The sequence below is a fragment of the Protopterus annectens genome, chromosome 6.part0 (assembly GCF_019279795.1).
Source record: "Protopterus annectens isolate FY-2018-M chromosome 6.part0, PAN1.0, whole genome shotgun sequence".
Taxonomy (NCBI): domain Eukaryota; kingdom Metazoa; phylum Chordata; order Ceratodontiformes; family Protopteridae; genus Protopterus; species Protopterus annectens.
In genome coordinates, this window is record NC_056737.1 from 1,543,904,590 (window position 1) to 1,543,926,313 (window position 21,724).

The following is a 21,724-nucleotide window of genomic DNA, read 5'->3' on the forward strand; positions in this document are numbered from 1 at the left end:
AAATGTCTTTGTCATCACTGTGGTTTTGAAATCATTTAATTATTGATCAAAAGGAATCAAAATCTTACTAACAATATTAGCCAGGAAATTACTTGTCTCAACAATTGTACTATTAATGATTTATTCCCTGGGATTCAGCAAGCTGCCAGGCAGGAATAAGTTATTCCTGCATGGCAGGGACTGCTCCTGTACAGCACGGCAGTGCACCTTGCATATTCATGAATGCGTGCTGCCTGTACTGTTAAACTTACATGGAGCCATGTACGAGTGCAGGGGGGTTGTCTGAGAGCAGACCTCTCACAATGAACATGCCCCTGCATCCCAGAATTGCCTTTCGGCAATTAAAATGAGCGAGAACGCTCATAACACCCCCAACATGTCAGGAACATACCTCTCAACTGTACAGATTTTCGCAGAATGAACAGATGTTTCTCTTATTTTTGGTGTGTTCCTCCTAAAATCTGTACCTTTCTGGAAAATAACTGAGGATTGAAGTCATTAAATAATGACAAACATTTGAGTCTAAAAGACTGCACATCCTTCAGAAAATCCATGCTAATGCAAGATCTATCAGTATATCAACTGTCTAAGTTTGTAAGAGCAATATTTAAAATCTGTCCCTATTTGTCCCCCCATCATTTTAGGGTTTGTCCAGAGTTTTTGCTCCAAGAGGTTGAGAGGTATGCCCACCATGAAGCAGAAAGTTGATAAAAGTACATGGTTTAGCATTAGCAGGGATATTCTGAAGGGTATAGCTAAAATAACACAACAAAACTTTTTTTTTTATAAATGCGATAAAGTTTAAGCATAGCTGAGTGGGTGTACCCATTGCATAGCTACGCTTAGTCCAGCTTAAACACCACAAGAAGTTAAATAGCAAGAGACATCCAACATAAGCAGTATTGCAATAGTGTAGTGGTTAGAATGTATGCTTTGTGAGCAGCCATTCACAGCTCAATTCCCACTGTAATCAATTCACATTTTAAATGTGACAGCAGTGCATAAACAATTTTATTTTTGTATTACCTACTAAGTAACATATATTTGTTAGCCGGTGTACTGTATTAGGTCCAGATGTGAGATGCCAGTGTAATAAAGTTGTGAAATCCCCATATAAACACAAGTGCCCCATACGGTATTGTCACACATGAATAAATGTAATGAAAGCACATTGGGGGATGTCAGGGACAGTAAACAAATTTATAATATGTAATGAATGATGAATCAATGCCATACAGCAGATAGTCTATAAAATGAAAACTAAGCAATGCTAAACATTGCACATCTCTGCTTACCAGGTGTAAGCATTGTATAAATATGACTGCTAAGTAATGAATAGTCCAGCTAAGTGGATTTGCCCCATTGGTAAGCAGTGCTGAACCTGTCCCTTTAAGCAATGCCATCCTTAGCTAAGCAGGTTTGCCCGTAGCTTAGTTTATCTCAGTATATTCAAAACCATCAAATCACAGCAAAGGGCAGGAAACTGGCCATATTTAAACCCCACAGGAGGGAATGCAGCTCATAAGTGGTTGCAGCTTCCCACTGTAGGCAGCATGGCTGATGTTGGAAAGGGATTGTGCTTCCAAGCGAAGCGCTGGGGCATCCAGGAGTCCAAGGTCATGGTAGGACTCCTGATAAAAAACCATGATGAGAGACTGCTGCAGGGCCAGTACCAAGGCTTCCAATATAAAGTAGAAGCCTAGGACCGTCTCGCCTGTGACCTCACCAGTGCCACTGATGTCCCTCAGACTGGTAAGCAGGTCAGGCACCACTATGCCAACTTGAAATGGAGGAAGAGGGAGCTCTTAGACCAGTGGATCCAAGAATCAAGGCAGAGCGTTGATGTCCCAGCAGTGTGTAAGTACACATACCAGTAATTGTATGGGGTTGGGAGGGTGGCCTAATGGTTAAGGTGTTTCCCTTACAAACGCAAGGTACATGGTTTGAATCTCACAGGGGATAATTGGCTAGGCTTAAAAAGGCTCACAAGGGCAGTTAGCCTAGTACTAATCTATGAACCTATGAACTGTCTAATAATGTCCAGTTTGTGTATATGACGGATAGGTATGGCTAAATATTTCTCTATTTCCCTTATAGCTGAAACTGAGTGGGCTGCGAATCAGGATGCCCATGCGAGTAGGCTGCAAAGGCTGAGTCACAAGGCTGGTGAGTAACAATCCTGCTTGTAGTAGTCATACCAAATAAATATAAAAGTACTAGAAAGTCAGCTGCCAGTATAAAAAACTTTTTTGTGTATGGGTTGTACTGAATAAACCAGACAATATGACAGTAATAGTCCCATATAGGTCATATTTAAATAGAACTGTAACTGCATGGCAATAAAGCTCTAAATTATGGCCTGGTTGTGTTTATTCTGGTATCTAATAGCATTTTTAGTGTTGCATTCTCTGAATAGTAATGTTGTATTAACCACCGTTACCCACACTGTGCTACATAATAAAAATGTCTAGGAATGTCTGTATAAGACTGTTGTAATTACAAGGTCAGATTGTACAACTGAGAGAGACTTAGACAGAAAACAGTGAGGAGATAGACAGCAATATCCAAACAGAACACTCTACTGGGACATAAATTGTTGTATTTTTTTGCAGACACAGTCATGGTTCGAATCCTAGGAGTGGTAGTAAGCTGTATGCATAATCATACCTCTCAACTGTACAGATTTGTTCAGAATGTCCAGATAACTGGCTCATATTTTCTGCCTGTTATGCAGCCCCACTGGCAAATCAGTGGGGCGATCTCAGAATTTTAGGCAGCAAATAATGACATACATATGATTTTCAGACCTCAAAACCTTCAGAAAATGTATATGAAAACATACCTGTCACTCTAGCAACTCAGCAAATGTTTATGAGAGTAATATTCAAAATATGTCCCATTTCTACCCTCATGTTGTCAAGCTACGACCAGAGTGTGTGCATTAACAGATTGAGAGGTATGTGCATAATATTAACTCGGAATCTGAGAATATGCGTGCAAACAGTCAGGTAGTGTTAACAAACATTCCATCCACAGGTATGTCAGATAAGAAAACTGTGCCTGCCAATAAAGATTGAATCCTGGACTGGTACTGTTTACTCTGGTATTATATGGCTTATGTAGCATTCAGAACATCTGATATCAGAATAGTACTGTTGTGTCAACCACTGTTTCTCAAACTGTGCTCCGTAAAACTATGTCTAGGAATGTCTAAATGAGACTGTTGTAATTACAAGGTCAGATTGCACAACCACGAGAGACTTAGACAGAAAACACTGAAGAACTAGACAGAAATATTCAAACAGCACACTCTGCTGACACTTAAATTGTGGTATTTTTATCAGACACAGCCATGGTTTGAATCCTGGGAGTGGTAGTAAGCTGTATGCATAATCATACCTCTCAACTGTACACATCATTTCAGAATGTCCAGATAATTGGCTCATATTTTCTGCCTGTTCCCCAGTCCCCGTGGCAAATCAGTGGGATGATCTCAGATTTGTAGTCAGCAAATAATTACATACATTTGATTTTCAGACCTTAAAACCTTCAGAAAATGTGTATGAAAACAAATCCTATCACTCAGCCCTCCAAGTTTATGAGAGCAATATTCAAAATATGTTCCATTTCCACCCCCATGTTCTCAAGCTTTGACCAGAGTGTGTACAATAAGAGATTGAGAGGTACGTGCATAATATTAACTCAGAATCTGGGAATATGTGTAGAAACAGTCAGGTAGTGTTAACAAACATTCCCTCCACATGTATACCAGGTAAGAGATGTAGAATGTAGCTATAAGACAGTTGAAGTATACACTTGGTTACAAACATACCACTGGCCAAATCAAGGCCATAGGTTAGTGTAATAATACCTTAATAATTAGAGCAATGATCATTAAAGTTGTGAGAACTACAAGGATATATAAGTTGTTGACCAAAATTAATGGAGACAAGTAGCGAAAACAAACCACAGCAAAAAAAGTCAAACTCGTGGAGGAAATAAGGCTCTTACAAAAATCTTCACAAACGCTTTAATCCACACAGACAGGTTCGAAGCAACACCAGGAAAACACCATAGATCCAAACACATAAACGCTGAATATCCACACTGCGTTTTCGTTTACAGCACTTCCTCAGATAAGGCAGAATGAATTCACTGTCTAACCTACACCCTTAAATACTCATCCTAACAGTCTTAATTAATTGATAAACCATTAAACAATTAAACAATTAATTAAATACATACATTGCTTTAAAAAACATCTTACAAACTAGAACTTTACCTGAAATCTCCCTTTACACTAATACTACATTTTGATAGTATTACATAAATACACATCTACTACTTCTAAACATTTTTAAAAAATTTTTATAACTATTAAAAACGCATTTTTATATATAAACATTAAAAGCATTAAAATTTTATAAAAGTTTGAAAGTTTAAAAACTTATAAGAAACAGCACCATCTACTGATGAATAGGGGCTAAGATCTTCTTTAAAATCCTTCATAGCTTAGCTGCTCTCATTTTTAATACAGGGGCTATAGATATAGTGTCATTTAATCCAGGTGGTTTGTTAGCCTCTAAATGCAATTGCCATAAAAGTTTCCTATACTCTATAGAGGTTTCCCAAGGACCACCTCTTATATCTTTAATTACAACTTCCAGCACAAAAAAAGTGAAAGAGGCTTGCTCGCAGTTCACCTTATGTCTATACAGTGCATTATTAATACACTTATTCTTGATGTCATAGTAATGCTCATATATTCTATTCCTTAATTTTCTCTCAGATTTTCCTATATAAAATGCATCACATATTCTGCAGAAAGCTAAATATATAATCCCACTTGTCTGGCAATTTTCTTACTGTGTACTTTGAATCAGAGTATCCCTGCTCCTGATATATAGGGTATCCTTGGAAAAAACAAAACCACATTGGTTGCATCTTCCACATCTATATGTCCCAACTCTCCCCTCTTTCATTTTGTTCTTTTGATGTTTACTTTCAAAGAAATTTTTAAGACTTTTCCCCTTCCTATAAGTGCACTTCAGAGGAGTAGAGAACAAACACTCCAAATCAGAAAATTCCCCAAATTTTATCCAATCATTTTCTATCATCTTTTTAATTTTTAAGGCTTCGCTACTAAAATCCATTACAAGATTATTTTTACCTTCATATTTTTCATATTTCGTTTCATGGTCTTGCCAATTCATTACACCTAGAATGGGCTTGAATTTACTGGGTCTTCCCTTTCTTACCTCCTCTTCTACTTCATCAATAAGTTTTTGTGGATAACCCCTAGCCAGGAACATTCCCCTTAGTTTCTCACATTCATCCCAGAAATCAATGTCTCTTGATGTCATACGGCAACCTCTTACAAACTGTCCTTTGATAATGCCCTTCTTTTGGTGATGGGGATGTGCACTATTATAGGCCAGATATGAATTTGAATAACTCTCCTTTCTATACACTTTAGAGAAAAAATTCTCTTCCCCTTTACCAATATAAATGTCCAAATATTTTAAATGAGTTTTGTCCTTCACATAAGTGAATTTCAAAAAATTCATTGAATGGCCTATATACTCAAAAAAATCTACAAAATCATCATTAGTCCCCAACCATAGAAAACACATGTCATCCAGGAAGCGTTTATATAGCTTCCAACACTTTGCAAAAGGGGAGTTTAAAATATATTTGTTTTCCCATGCTGAAAGAATAATATTCGCATAAATGGGTATATATAAAATGTGTATGAAAACAAATCCCATCACTCAGCCCTCCAAGTTTATGAGAGCATTATTCAAAATATGTTTCATTTCCACCCCCATGTTCTCAAGCTTTGACCAGAGTGTGTACAATAAGAGATTGAGAGGTATGTGCATAATATTAACTCAGAATCTGGGAATATGTGTAGAAACAGTCAGGTAGTGCTAACAAACATTCCCTCCACATGTATACCAGTTAAGAGATGTAGAATGTAGCTATAAGACAGTTGAAGTATACACTTGGTTACAAACATACCACTGGCCAAACCAAGGCCATAGGTTAGTGTAATAATACCTTAATAATTAGAGCAATGATCATTAAAGTTGTGAGAACTACAAGGATATATAAGTTGTTAATTGACATATCTCTCCCCCCCCCCCACCATATCTGCAACAATAATCTAAATACACAAATCAATGGGTATGTTTACACCAAACCTACTGTTGGGACATATGTCCTATTGTTCAATAAATATTGAAATGTGTTTCTATTATTGTTCCATGTTGAAATACTGTCATTGGTGGCCTGTTGCTATCAATGTAACCTGCATGCTGTTGTAATGGCCACTGTGGTTCCATATATGCATGTGTTCTGTTTGCTATGCAACAGTTCCAAATCAGGTGTTTTGGGTTAATGAGAATATCTATGCATGCTGTTATAACTAATCCTGGATTATGTTGACTATTACTAACCCACGTGTTTTAAAACTGCAAAACCATAGCACGTTTGGGAAGGCCAGCCCCAGCGGACCCACCTCTCCCACCTCATCTAGTCATAGCACCGGGCTCCAGCACATCTAGGACCCATCCCAGGACCTCCTCATCCACTGGTCTTGCACCACCTTCCGGTGGAACCACCTCAGGGGATGGGGCTCGCCCCCCCTCCTGGGAGCAGGCGCAGACAGGAAACTGTCACCCATAGTCAGGTCTGGGACTTGTTGCATAGTGAGCTCTGAAGAGAGTTTGGAGATCTGCTATGCCCAGCTTAAGGGCTTCATGGTGCATTTACAGGGTCAGCCTGCCCCTCCTACCCAGCCCCCACCATAGCCACCTTCAGGGCTGTGAAGGTGCAGTGGTGACTGCCCATGGGTGGGAACCTCAGTCCCACTGTTTCCATTTGGGGGCTCATGGGCTTCTGATTTCCAAACATCCCTCCTCGTCCAAGGTGTTTACCCCAAACATGTCATATACCACCCCTGTATGCTGTCTTATCTATCTTGTCTGTCTTCCTACCCAACCTACCTTCCCAAATATACCTACTATCCTTCCCCAACTCCCACTCTCACCTTAAGAAAAGGGCAATCTGTTCCCAAAAAAAAAATCTTGCCCCATACATAGCTGTCCATTTCGCACATGTGTCCAATGGACACATGTAATCTGGTCTAATTGGCTTCACAACATGTAATTCTTGTCCTCACCCCTTTCTCAGGGGTTTGAGTGTCCAAGTCTACCTCCATATTAAGTTTATATGCACAGCTGTTGCTGTAGAAGAAATGGACCTTCCCTATACCCGTCCTGCACATCCCAAGCTACCTTCCCTATAGTCTTTCCCTCTGCATGCCCCATTTTTCACCACTTTCCTATCACCCCGTTTTCTTTTCTTTTAAAGAAATTAGCACTGGGGTAAGCGGGAGTAACCACTTTTAAGCAGTAGTAAGTGGATTTAAGGCTGTTTGCATGATACTAAGCAATGCCTACAAAGATTAAGCACTTTTAAGGCTAACTGTCGGTAAGCATACTTAACTGGAAGTTAGCATTGCTTACTGTCATGCAAACCCACTTACAACTGCTTAAAAGTGCCGTAGTCACTCTGTAGCCAACAGTCCTTGCTCTGCCAAGCAACACAATAATCAGCACTTGCAAGTTTTGAACCCAGAACTCTGCAGACCATAGCCACAGTGATTTACCATTACGCCATTTGAGCTGTACATAAATGTGATGTTTTCTCAAACATATCATGAAGCACAGTCATTCAACAGTAGGGAAAATCTATTTATAGATGTAGATGTATGTATGTGTATATATATATATATATATATATATATATATATATATATATATATATATATATGGGTACATGTCAGTACATCGACAAGTTAGAAGATCGACATCCACTTCACCGACACATGAAATAATCGACACTGCAAATCACGGACATTTAACAGGTAAGAAGTTTAAATTTCGCTAATCATGCCTACCACACATGCATAACACTGCCACACTTACTAAAACATGGTAGACATGATTAGCTTAAATTTAAACTTACCTGTTAAATGTCCATGATTTATGTGTCCATTATTCATGTGTCGGTGAAGTGGATGTCGATCTTCTTACTTGTCGATGTACTGACATGTACTATATATATATATATATATATATATATATATATATATATATATATATATATATATATATATATATAAATGTATATATATATATATATATATATATATATATATATATATATATATATATATATATATATATATATATATATAAATGTGTATTGCATTTGCACATTGGATCCACACTCTAAACCTCTCACTGCAAAACATCTGACCAAACACACTGTTAATGGGGGTGAAGGGGCCCAAATTAGGGATCTTGTAATTATTGCCATTTCCTCTTCCTTCACAGCTGAACAGATATGACTTGCAAAACAATAACCAGCACTTGCAAGTCTTGAACCCAGGACCCTGCATAACACACCCACAACAAGTTAACAGTAAGCCATCTCAGCTGTAAGATGTCAGGATGATATCTGTAACACATCATGCAGAACAGCCAGTCTACCATAGGGAATGTACAATGTAGAAGCACTAAACATTCCAATGATACATATACATGCACACACATATATATATATGCATAAATATATATATATATATATATATATATATACATATATATACACACACACACACACACACACACACACACACATATATATATATATATGTATGTATGTATGTATGTATATACACATACAAACATATAAAGATATTACTACTTATAGATATGTATAAGAAGAGTATATATAGAGGGTGCACAGCATATCAAACAGCCATTATTCCTATATTTGCTACCTTTTAAAATGGTGAGTGTTGGATTCATTTCTACAAATGAAAATTATTCCATGAAACGTATATCCACACACAATGCAAAGGACATGACACCACACACAAGTTTGCATACACAGAAATGTTTATTTGTATACTATTGCAATTGCTTATGCAATTTCTTATAGCAGTTAGGTGTTTGGAATACATAATAACTGATGAATGCAACTCTCAAACAAAACATTATATACAGTAATGTGAAAAACATAACATACTTTGCTGTCCAGGCTAAGGCCTTCAAGTAGTATAACAGTAAAAAAACACTTCCCTTGAAAATAAGAACCAATCAACACTTAATTGCAGATGTAGTTCATTAGCTTCCAATTACACTCTGTACTCAACCCCTAGGGGGAAAGTATTAGTTGTCACAATGTAAATGTATCTGTTAAATAGCAATGCTTAACTTAAAATGTCACTATCACACTGACAAACAGAACTGTGTGTAAGACAGTAAGCTGTAGCCCACCACTATTCCCATGGTGAAACATATAAAAATGTGCTGCCATATATCTCAATGTTTCTTAACACTGATATCCCTCACATGTTGTAACAGCCTAGGTTAAAAACATTTAATACTCCTCTCCCATAAAATGCCTTACAAGAGCATATAACAGTGTTTTCCATACACTGACCTCTGGACTGTACAAGGTCACACACATTATGTCCAGCTGTTGCCCTCATATATATAGACCCTACCCCACAATTTGTGTGGGAGTCCACAACATCACTGGAATGACAGCAGGAATGCCAGCACTAAATAAGGATAGGCCATTACCTAACAACCTCTTATTGCATGACATCTGGACAAAGCCTGGTATATATGTGGAGGACAGAGGCTGGAACACAGGGCCATATTTACAATGTTGCTATTATACACTTTGAAAGTTGCTGGTGTTACAGGATTGGTTGTAACATACCCTTACTCAGGAATATGAAGTCAGAAACACAAATGGATGTTACCATGTACCAATAGCAATCAACAGAGATAATGCCACTAATATGTCAGACACATGACCTGTGTGGTGAACAGACAAAACATAGCCAATTCTCTTGCCATCATGTGGATAGGCCCACAGTTGAGAGCTACACAGACTGCATTCCATGCAAAACTAGCATGTACACACAAACCCTGTAAAACCAGCAGTTTTCAATGCATATAACAGCAACGCTCACACTGTCCATATGTCTGGAACATTATACAAACATGTATTTGGCCTGTGTCCGCAAGTCCTGTTGTAAGAGGTATTGCTACCTGCTGTCTGTAACACTGTTGCCCACACACAGGAAGGATGTCTTCCATAAAGGAAAGATAAAGGGACAATGCCCTCATGATGTAGTAATTTATAGTAGTGGGTTGCTGTGACATTGGCTATTAGAAGTACTACACAGCTAGCTACATGCAATTAGCAAGTGGGGAACACCAATTGGTGCAGAGGCCATCACCTGATAATGAGCATCATCTACAAAAGCCATGCTGTAACCTATTCAAACCAGCTCAATCCATGTAGTGGACAGAGAGAGGGGGAGAGAGAGAGAGAGAGAGAGAGAGAGAAAAACAAAAAAACAGCAAAAACAAAAATAATAGTAAAAAATAAAAATAATACTAAAAAGAAAAAAAAACAAACAAGGGAGACATCCTGAAGTACAACACAGAAAAGAGCATACTAATAAAACAGGTATTTGAAACATGTCAGCATGTAATTGAAGGTAGCACTGGGTCTGTAATAATGTACTGCTGATGTACTGAAATGCTCCTCCCACCCTTTACCAATGCCACAGATGTGGGTACCGACATTACGTCTCTCACAGAACTATGTATGTGCCTCTGATATACCTCTAGGGCAGCAGCCTGTTGCTGGTGAGTATGGAGGTCTTTTGTTCAGGTTTGCCAATACACCAGCCATGTTATGGCCATGGCGTTTGCCATGCACATATTTAACACACCTACCCATAATGCATGCTGTACGTGCTCACTTATTGTTGCTGTTAACTGCACTGCATCACAGTGATCACCATGGTGGCATATCTGAAGGATATGTAAAAGTCCTGCAGTATAACTAACAACCTGTCAATGCAAGTTGTGTGGACAGAGATAAATATAATGGTGGAAAAATGGCCTACAGTAGGGCCATGTCTGAAACATTACCCTTATACAGTTGCTACAACAGTGTTTATACCAGTATTACAATGGCAACTGTTATAGATCTACACAATGGCATATCACAATACCACATTCCACAACTTCTACAACCTGTAATGAGATCCTAACATGAGCAATGAATGTGTAAGATGGAATCCTATGTTAGGACAACAAATATATGGAATACATACCTTAACAAACAATGGAAGCATATGTGTGCACACATTCCAAATAACATATTGTGGAAGCAGCTTTTGAGGTATTGCAGCATTCACTCATCTTGAGTATGCACCTTCCATCAAGTATGGGTCCTCAATGTCACACCAAGTAATGGTCTGCTGTCCAAGATGTATGTCCATGACATTTGCCCACTCACCTGTAACAGAGGCAGCCGTGTCTTGCACACATCTTACAAACCATGGAATGGATCCCATACCAAAAGGTAGCACTCAGTAGTGGGAGATGTAGCCTTACCTTGCCATTGCATATACCATGCCAAACAGTGCAGACAAGCATGTATGTGATGATGAAGTATGGGATACCATTAATGTAGAAAATAAACAGATGCCCATCCAAGACAGATGACAACATATGTTGCAAACTGGGCATGGAGGCTGTCCAGACACATGCAGCAACACTGAGGGACTTGCAGGAATGTCCAGCAAGTATTGCCTGTGCAGTACCTGTGTCGACAATTACCTGGACTCTGCATAAGTGTGGCCTATGGGTTAGGGTAATCAGATGAAAGAGTTGCTCCACATGAGACATCATCCAGGGCTCTCTACCAGGTAGCATATGCATTACATCAAGTCTCCCAAAGGCATGTGTTGCAATGTATAATGATGTACCGAGACCAAGGCTGAAACCTACAGACAGTATTAATAAAGATACATGTGGTGCACAAGCAACACCTCACTCTACCTCAGGGCCACCATCCCCATCTGTACCTTGCTCATGCCAGTGTACACCTTTAGGTTTGCTGTTCATTAGCAGGAACTAGGCCGGTAGACCTGGTGTTCTAAATTTGGGACACTGCAAAATGACACTCTTGTGTCCCATAGTTGTCAAGCATCTGCAAAAAGGCTGAGGATGGGGAGGGGTGTCATTCTGAAAGACAACAGTGAACTGAAGCATACATTCAAAGCTCACTAAGAATGGCTGTATCTGAACACAGTCAAGGTCATGCATTGTGCCACACATAACCCTGACTGCACAGCAATAGTCAAGGCACTGTGTGACCTCCAAGGTCTCTGCACATAAGCTGACCTTGCAATCTGGCAGAGTTGGGGGACATATGTAGGGTGGAGTGACCAATTAATGGCAAGTGAAGATGGGCTATGCTAGTATACACCTTCCAGGAACAGTGACTGCTGCAGCTCACTTAGGTGCTGCAACAAACCATCGTGTTAAGGGTCTGCACACTTATGCAACCCACATATTGTATGCATCCCAATCAACAGCTGCACAACTAACACATTTGTTTAATACTGCATTTGATTGCACAGGTCATATGTCACATATCAGGTGCGTGTAATGTTAACATATGTAGTATTGTGGCCCCATGGCATATTAGGGAAGAGGGTGGCATGTCAATAAGGGTGTGTACACTCCTCATAGCCACAGTAAACTTTGGAGGTTGTCAGTATAATTGGATTTTATTGCTCATACATGCAGTGCTGATGATGAGATCTGCAAATCGGATGTCAGGCATTCACTATTGACATCTGTCCTCATACCAACCCAGGTATGTGTCAGTCAAACACATAGGGGTGGTGAGCAACAGAGCAAACATAACTGACACACATATACACATTCAGCAATGGTGTGTACACTTGTGAGGTATGGTGCACAGTACATGGCAGGGTGCTGAACAGGTGCACAGCAATACTGTGTACATGGGTGCAGTGTGTTCCAGGGGAAAGGGCATCACCTAATAACACAACTAGATGTATAATGTTGGTAACAGGGATTGAGTATAGATGCAGTGCATGCTGTTGAGTGCCATACGTCATGCATGTTGACAGCTGAGTAAAGAGAGGTCTGTGTAATATCCTTGTGCCACCTCACCTGTAAGTGTGTGTCTGTGTGTGTGTGTGTGTGTGTGTGTGTGTGTGTGTGTGTGTGTGTGTGTGTGTGTGTGTGTGTGCATGTGTGTAGAGGTAAGCAATGACATACAGGTCTTAAATTATGTTTTCTGTTTTCCACTCACAGGTGGCGAGGTGGGTCAGGGTCCCTCCTGCAAGCGAACTGATGTTAGTATCCATACAGACTCTGACAATGATGATAGGTATGGTGAGGCACAGGCAGGGTTGTCAGGGGTTGAAGCTGTGCCATCAGTTGACATCCCACTGTTATCCACCCCATCCCCGCACACAGTCACATTGCCTATACATACACTATCACCAGTGGCCATAGATGAGGGACAGTTGGCAGGTGGCAGCATGGGACAGGACAGTGTGGTGATTATGGCAAGTGTGTCTGTACACAGCAGCCATAGCCGGATCACCAGCGAAGTCCCACACAGGCAGATGTACAGGGGTGCTCGCAGGAGGGCTGCTGGACATCATGCCCCTGGCAGAAGTGCCACAGCAGGTGTCACCTGAAGCATGTTTTGGGCCATCATGGAGGCACAGGCACATATGGAATGTTATATCAGACAGGGTCCGAGGCTCCAGAGGGCTACTCATTTGGCTATTATTGACAACATCCATGATCTCGCAGGGGCCCACCATTATTTTGCAGAGGTCCTGGATAGATGGTTGGGTGAGATGGTGAGAATCCTTGACCATGCAATGTCTGTGTTAGAGCATATGGTGGGAGTAGGGCAACAGCCATGTGGACGTGCAACAAGTCAGAGCCACTCCCATAGTGGCAGTACCAGCACCAGCACTGCAAGGAGGGTGCTGTCCACACCACCACACAGCAGGTCACATGCACATGGCCCTGGCTGGTCCCAACAGGGACCCAGATCCAGCGGACATTTGTCATCATCAGGGGAGAGTACCATATCTGGCCTTGTACCTGGTAGCACCCATGGAATCCATGGCAGGCACAGGTCTCGAGACGGCAAACTGCACACCCTGCCATGTATGGTCTGCAGCTGTCCAACAATCCCCTGCATAGGGCAGCCAGATGGCCGAACTGTGTGCATAAACACACACACACACATCACCAACACAGCTAGGGCACCTCCATACCTACACACACCACATATGAACAGCCCAATTAATAATGAAACCCCCCTAACACACACACACATGATGTCAAGCAAATGGCTCAGCCTAGGTCTCTGGCAAACCCACAGCACACCCTATGCATATGATGATACCTGTGCCACATCCCTGTCATCCATACCATCAATGCAGGAACAGGCTAATATGGTTCTGATGCACTGGGTGAATGTACTAAGGTGTAGCAATGTAATGCTGTGTAACATGTTTTCAGTGGGAAAGTTTAATGCTTACATGTCAGGATGTGTAGCTGTCCAGCCATGATGCATTATAGCTGTTATTAACACAGACTGATAGTGGTCTCCATAATGTATTCAGTTTGTGTTGTAGGTGTCTACATGTCAGCAGGATGTTGGTCTGCTGTTGTTTCCTACAAGAGGTATGGCATTGTGGTGACACATTGACTGTGTGATATCCTGGGTACAGCTGAACACAAGTAACAGGTCTGTATAAGAGTTAGTGCATGTGCCACATGGCTGAAAGTTCTGAGGCGTGTATACAAGTGAGTGCATGGTGGCTAATGTCAGCAGCCCATCTACAGTGGACAATGGTAAGTGTACTGGGTGGCACACACCACGTGCTTGTGTATAACACACACAGAGGCTTTGGTGTTGATGCAATACACAGAGAATACTGTACAGATGGATGTACTTAATTTTGCAGTGAACCCATTTTAGCCTATGTAATTCCACCAAGGCATACTAGGCAAAACATCACATCAGTATGTAATCAGTCTGCTACTTTAATGTCATTGACGATGGTACTGGCAGGGTGTATGTCTCCTTCCCCAATGTAGTGCAATCCCAGCACTGGTAAACATTGCTGGTGTGGGTGGCACAGCCCTACACTTTGGAGGGTGTGGGGTGGTGTAGGGCTGCACATAGTGTGAGTGACAGCGGCTGTGTCTACAACATCGACAGCCAGCTATATATACCAACTCCAGTATTGCTGTACAGCTATACAGTGGGGAAGAGGGCATTTACACATCTACTATGAGTTTTGATGGAATAAATTTCCATGACATGATTCCTTTGAAATGTTAGCATTTACCAGTCAGTTCTCAGATAGATGACCTCCTGGGACATGAATATTCTGCAAACTGAAGTAGATCCCTTCACATACACGCACACTTACTTGGCAACACTAAGAGCAGAACCCCTACCTAGGTACTTATTGCTACTAATGCATTTGGTCTTAATTGCACATACCACACAGCTTTTAGGATGACGTGTGTCCGAGTCTCTTGTTAAGTGAGAAACATCACCAGGCCTTGTGCAGTATGATAATGGGGATGTACTGGGTGTTAATGGACAATACATAGCATGCCATACTGTCATATACACATTGACATACACATAACAGTCATAGACACATCTGAGAGACCTGGGTTTATCAGTGCTAACTTGTCAGTGAGTCCATTCTGTTACAGATAATTTGCACACAGCACATGCATCATTGGGTTGGATAGTGTACTCAGTTACCTGTATGGTTGATGGTGACAGTGGTCCTCATACAGTGGATTGTAGAACATGTACTGGGGGTACCATGGTGTAAAGACAGTATACCCAGCACCCACACCCCACATTGGATATTTTACTCACTGAAATCCATGATAATAATCTGATATATCCACAATCACACATTGACCAGGACTGCAATACAACCCCTTGTATATCTCATCAGTACTACTACAGGGATATGCATTTACTGCACATGCCACAGGCATAGTAGGGTGATGGTTTGTCATGGCTCTCCTAATGTCAGAAACATCACTATGCCTTATACTGTATGGCCAGGTGTATTGTATTTGGAGAGTGTGGCCTCAGAATGCTGTATCCTACAAATATCCACACTTGCCAGGACCCAGTGGGTAACCCATGCCTATCTATCCATTTGTACAACAGTGTTGTGCTGGTACTGCAAGTTCCAGGTAGCCCATAGGGTGAAGAGTGTAACAAGGTAGATTTAATGTCCATTACAGCAGCAGCCATTTCTAACTATGGCAATGGGGGGTTAGTGTGTGAGAAGGTCCTCAGGGTGTTATCAACTGCAGGTTTACAAACACACAGACACTTATTCACAGCAATGCACACTGACACATTTGTAAGTAGTGGGGTCCACAGGTGCAGGTGTTCCTAGGTGTGTATCAGAATATTGTCCATGGAGAGATGAGAAGAGTAGGGGATGTTGGTACAATGGTATCATGCCACCTGACATTTCTCATCAGGCAATCTATGAACTGATGCCACGTGAGTGATCCTCAAGGTGACAGTTAAATGCAGCATCCAATCATCTGGTTGTCTCTTGCAGAGGGCCAGTGAGGTGCTCCAATTGACTTGTATGCAACATATATTACATAACATGGCCAGTGTCTGGGTTGGAGACCTGTACCCAAGAATGTTCTGTTGACTGTGGTAGTCTAGTTGAGGAATCCATTGCACATGGTGCATACAGGGTAGGGTTTCCTAGCTGTGGCATTCCTAACACAGCTGGGCAGACATGTCAGTGTCAGTCAAGCATAGATTGCCTATGAGCAGCCAAGATGGATACCTGACATCTGCACATCTGTACAGAGGACAGACAGAAATCAGCTAGCCAACAGGTTATGCATTAGGATTAATGTTTTGACAGATAGACGTCTGACACTGATAGGTATGCCATTACTACATGACAGCAGCCCTCAATGACATGTCCTATACACATAGTAGTCTACAGTTAATATCCACATATCAGATCAATATCCAGTAGCAAGTACTTAATAACGCACAGCTCATACACCAAGAACACAATAGTCAGTACTCAGAGTCCAGCTTTGCATGCAGGGGTGTATGGTTCCAGTACTACAATCTACAATCTACTCTTATTTGGGAAAGCACTGTTAACAGTAGTAACGTAATGATACAAAACATGCAAGTGTGACTGCATGTAACCTGGTATACTACCCATGTATGAAACACATACAAAAGAAAAATACTGTTGTACTAGCCATATATACTCAGGTGTCCCAGACAGTATACTCAGACTCCTTGCTACTCTGATGACAGAAAACAAAAAATGGCCCACGTAATAGTACAAAAACAATTTAATACAGTACAGTAAGCGCTTTCGTAGGTACAAATGCTGTCACTTCTTCAGAGTCAAAAGCGCTTACTGTACTGTATTAAATTGTTTTTCTACCATTAGCCTGGGCCATGTTTTTGTTTTTAGTTCACAGTTTGTACTTTTTTTTGCACTGTGATGACAGCACATAGAAGCATGTTATGTACATGAAATTGAATGCACTTATTAAAGATGTCATTACCATGCTATTTCTTTAGACTGGAATGTGATCACTGGTTACCAGGGGTGAGCCATGCTAAACAGATATAAGCATTGCATAAATATAAATGCTAAGCAGATTTGCTTTCTTTAAGTTTCTAGTCTCCCACCAGGACACAAGTGCTCTTCAGCAATTACATTCTGCTTGCCGAGCACACTCAAGCAAATCTGCAGTCTGCGGCTACCACTCCACCCATACAGTACAAGAAGGAATCAGTACTGCAAATTAAACAAGGATATATATTTTGAGCCTCAAGAGCAGGAGTACACTCAAGCAAATATGCAGTCTGCGGCTACCACTCCGCCCATACAGTATAAGAAGGAATCAGTACTGCAAATTAAACACAGATATACATTTTGAGCCTCAAGAGCAGGGGCACACTCAAGCAAATCTGCAGTCTATGGCTACCACTCCACCCATACAGTATAAGAAGGAATCAGTACTGCAAACTAAACAAGGATATACATTTTGAGCCTCAAGAGCAGGAGCACACTCAAGCAAATCTGCAGTCTGCGGCAACCACTCCACCCATACAGTATAAGAAGGAATCAGTACTGCAAACTAAACAAGGATATACATTTTGAGCCTCAAGAGCAGGGTCAGTCCACCCAGGCATTCTACTTGTATGTTTTATGAGAGTGAAGCTATTACATTAGCCATATTTCTTAGTAGTTCTCAGCTTGCTAATAAAACTGACTGTTGCAGCCTTGTGTCCTCTCCACCCCCGCTAGTACAGTAATCCTAACTGTCCAAAAGACAGTATACATTTAATTCACATCCCTGTGACTAAATTAACCATCAAGCAGCCCTCTCAGTGCTTTCTGCCTTAGTTTGTATCCCTTGGAGGCCCACCTGTTTATTTACATCTCTATACATTCCCCTTCATTGCTAATGTATCTCGCTACTCTAATCTGTGCACAAACTGGCTACTAATCAGGAAGTTAATGTGAAGACACACTCCCAACCTTAATAAACTTTGCTATCTCTTCTCTCCTTCACTTTACAGGTAGTTTGAATTATTACTTACCCCCTCTGAGGCCTTCACTAATTTTCACTGATTGCCTCTCTGGTTTCTTTGCATTCCACCTGGTTTACACCCCTTGTGCTATCTCCCTCCCCCAATACAAAGTCTATATTAGAATCCTGCTGAGCATGGAGCCATCTTTAAGTTTCTAGTCTCTCACCAGGGCACAAGTGCTCTTCAGCAATTACATTCTGCTTGCCGGTAAGCCATTAGACATCAGGAATTTGTATAAAGTGTTCAGATTTGTAAAGTAATACTTTTTTCTCTTGTCTTGGTTGGCTCTGCCCCACTCCTTTCATCCTTGCTAATGCTTGGGCTCTCTCTGCTCCCCTGCCCTGCCCCCTATTCCTTCCCACCCCACTACCTCTACATTTATAGTAATCACAGCCACACCCACAGCTCACCCTCACATCACCTCCACCAGTCACAGCTGCTCAAGTCATATCACATTATACCACACCAACTTGCTCCACACAAAATACTCCCAATCACTCTCATTCCCACTAGGCATTTTTTACATCACCCACACTTATTTCCCCATCCACATATAGTGCAACCCTATAATTCCTATTCAGAACCCCCACCTAGAAACAACTTAAACTTTATAACCATGACTATCACACAACTAAGTCTAGTCTGTCTTCTCATAATTCTTTACAACACCACAAGTTATCACTTTAGCAATATCCCTAAACTTAGTAGCACAACACTACATTATGCACTCTTGTATACAGACACCACACATTATAATAATATCTGCCCACAGTTATTCAAGAACTTCATAACGGACCAATTCAGAACTAAACACATATGCTCTCATTCCTACACCAAAAAACACAATACTTTCTCACACTCCTCACCAAACTCCAACATCTGTATAACCATTTTAACTCCAGGCTCACCATAAGTAGGGATATCCACCACAACCCAAGCCCAAATCCATCCTGTCCAACACAAACTGCTCCAACACAACTGTCAGAATACACCACCCCCACTTTCTTCATCCCTGGGCAAATCAACAACAGCAGCAAAACCAACCATCTTTTAATGCTAAATATTAATATTAGAAGTATCAAAAATAAAATAGCTGAACTCCAGGCCACAACAGCACACTACTCCCCAGACATAGTTGCTTTAACAGAAACCTGGCTAAATAAAAACATAGCTAACTCAGAAGTTCTCCCTGCTGGCTACAATATCATTAGACAAGACAGACCACTTTGTAAAGAGGGTGGAACTGCCTTACTGTACAAGTCCAACTTAACTGTCTCTCAATTACCAAACTCCTACCCCTCTCCCAATAATTGGGACATACTTATCTCACAACTTCAACTTCACCCTAAAAAGGTCATCACCACAATTGTGATCTATGTTCCACCTGGTAATACACCTGCTAGCCTTGAAGACTTCTTATCCTGGTGTTCTTCCACATACTCACAAGAAACCCTTATTCTGGGAGACTTCAACCTAGATTGGTTCACCTGTATATCAGAACCACCAAGTAATCTAATAAATTTCCATGGCTACCAGCAGCTAGTCCAAATTCCAACTAGATGTGATAAAAAATCTAAAAGGGAATCCATCCTTGACTGGGTCCTAACTAACAACCCCACATTGTACCCTCACACAGGCAGTCTCCCAGACACCTTAAGTGACCACAACATAATATACTTTATATGTAGTAAAACAAGCATATGCAAAACCACTAACTAAATATCCACTAGAAACACAAACAAATGTCTCTCCTGATGTCCTCAACACTTTACTCTGTAACTGTGACTGGAACCCCCTAAAAACCCTCCCACTTGACCGGGCTGTAGCATATTTCAACAAAACATTTCTACAACACCTAGACACTGTCGCTCCATTGCACAAAATCAAGGTTAGAACCTCTACAAACCCCTGGCTCAGAAAAGAAACCAAACAAATCCTCAAGTCCAGAGACACTGCCTGGCTTTACTATCAAAAAACAAAGAAACACAAAGTCTAACTAAGTACCAAGAACTGTGTGCAACCATGCAAAAAAATGCAATAGGCTGGACAAAAAATCCTACTACACAACATTACAAACTAAATACCAACACAACCCGCAAAAAGTTTGGAAAAATGTAAACCAGCTGATAAAATCCACCCAAAAGGCTACCCCCAAACCAACCACCCCTGACACTAAAGTTCCCATCAAAACACAATTCAGCTCCCACTTTGTGAACTCAGTCCTATCCTTAGTATCACAGGACAGTTCCTTCCTCACTATCCCCCCAGCACAAATAACACTAATACAAGCTTTACCCTCAAAACAGTTTCCACCACTTCAATCAAAAGCATGCTCTCCAAACTAAAAACCTCATCAACAGCAGCCGACCTACTCCCCAGCTATTTCTTGAAACTCACAGCAGATGCCATTGCTATCCCAGTCTCCACTCTCATAAACAGATTAATTGTTGAAAACTATGTGCCCAAACTCTGGAAAATATCCTATGTTACATCCATACATAAAGGCGGGACCTCCACTGAACTTAGTAACTACAGACCCATTGCTTTACTCTCCCCCTTGGCCAGAATCCTAGAAAAATGCATCCATACCCAGATGCTAAACTATCTCCTAGACAGCAACATCCTATCACCTACTCAGCATGGTTTCAGACCTGCCCATAGTACCACTACAGCCCTCCTTTGCTTCACAGACACAGTAAACCGTCTCAAAAATGAAGGCCTACAAGTGTCAACTCTTTTTTTGGATATGTCCAAAGCATTTGACACAGTCTCACACCAAATCCTGCTAAACAAACTAAACCAATATCCTCTATCAAATTCCACTTTTATGCAGATGACACTACCTTAATCTGTGCTGCACAAAACCTTCCCACCCTCCTGCAAACAACTCAACTAGCATTCTCTGACATTGAAAACTATCTTACCAAAGCCCAACTTATCCTCAATCCAAAGAAAACTCAGTTTATGATTATAACTAGTTCTAACAAAAACACTAACAGTTAATTCATTATCTACTCCACAAATGCTACTCCAATTGCTCCAGTGGCACAGGCTAAGCTATTGGGAATAACCATAGACTCCCATCTAAAATTTGATAGTCATCTCAACTTAACTATTAAAAAAGTACATGCCA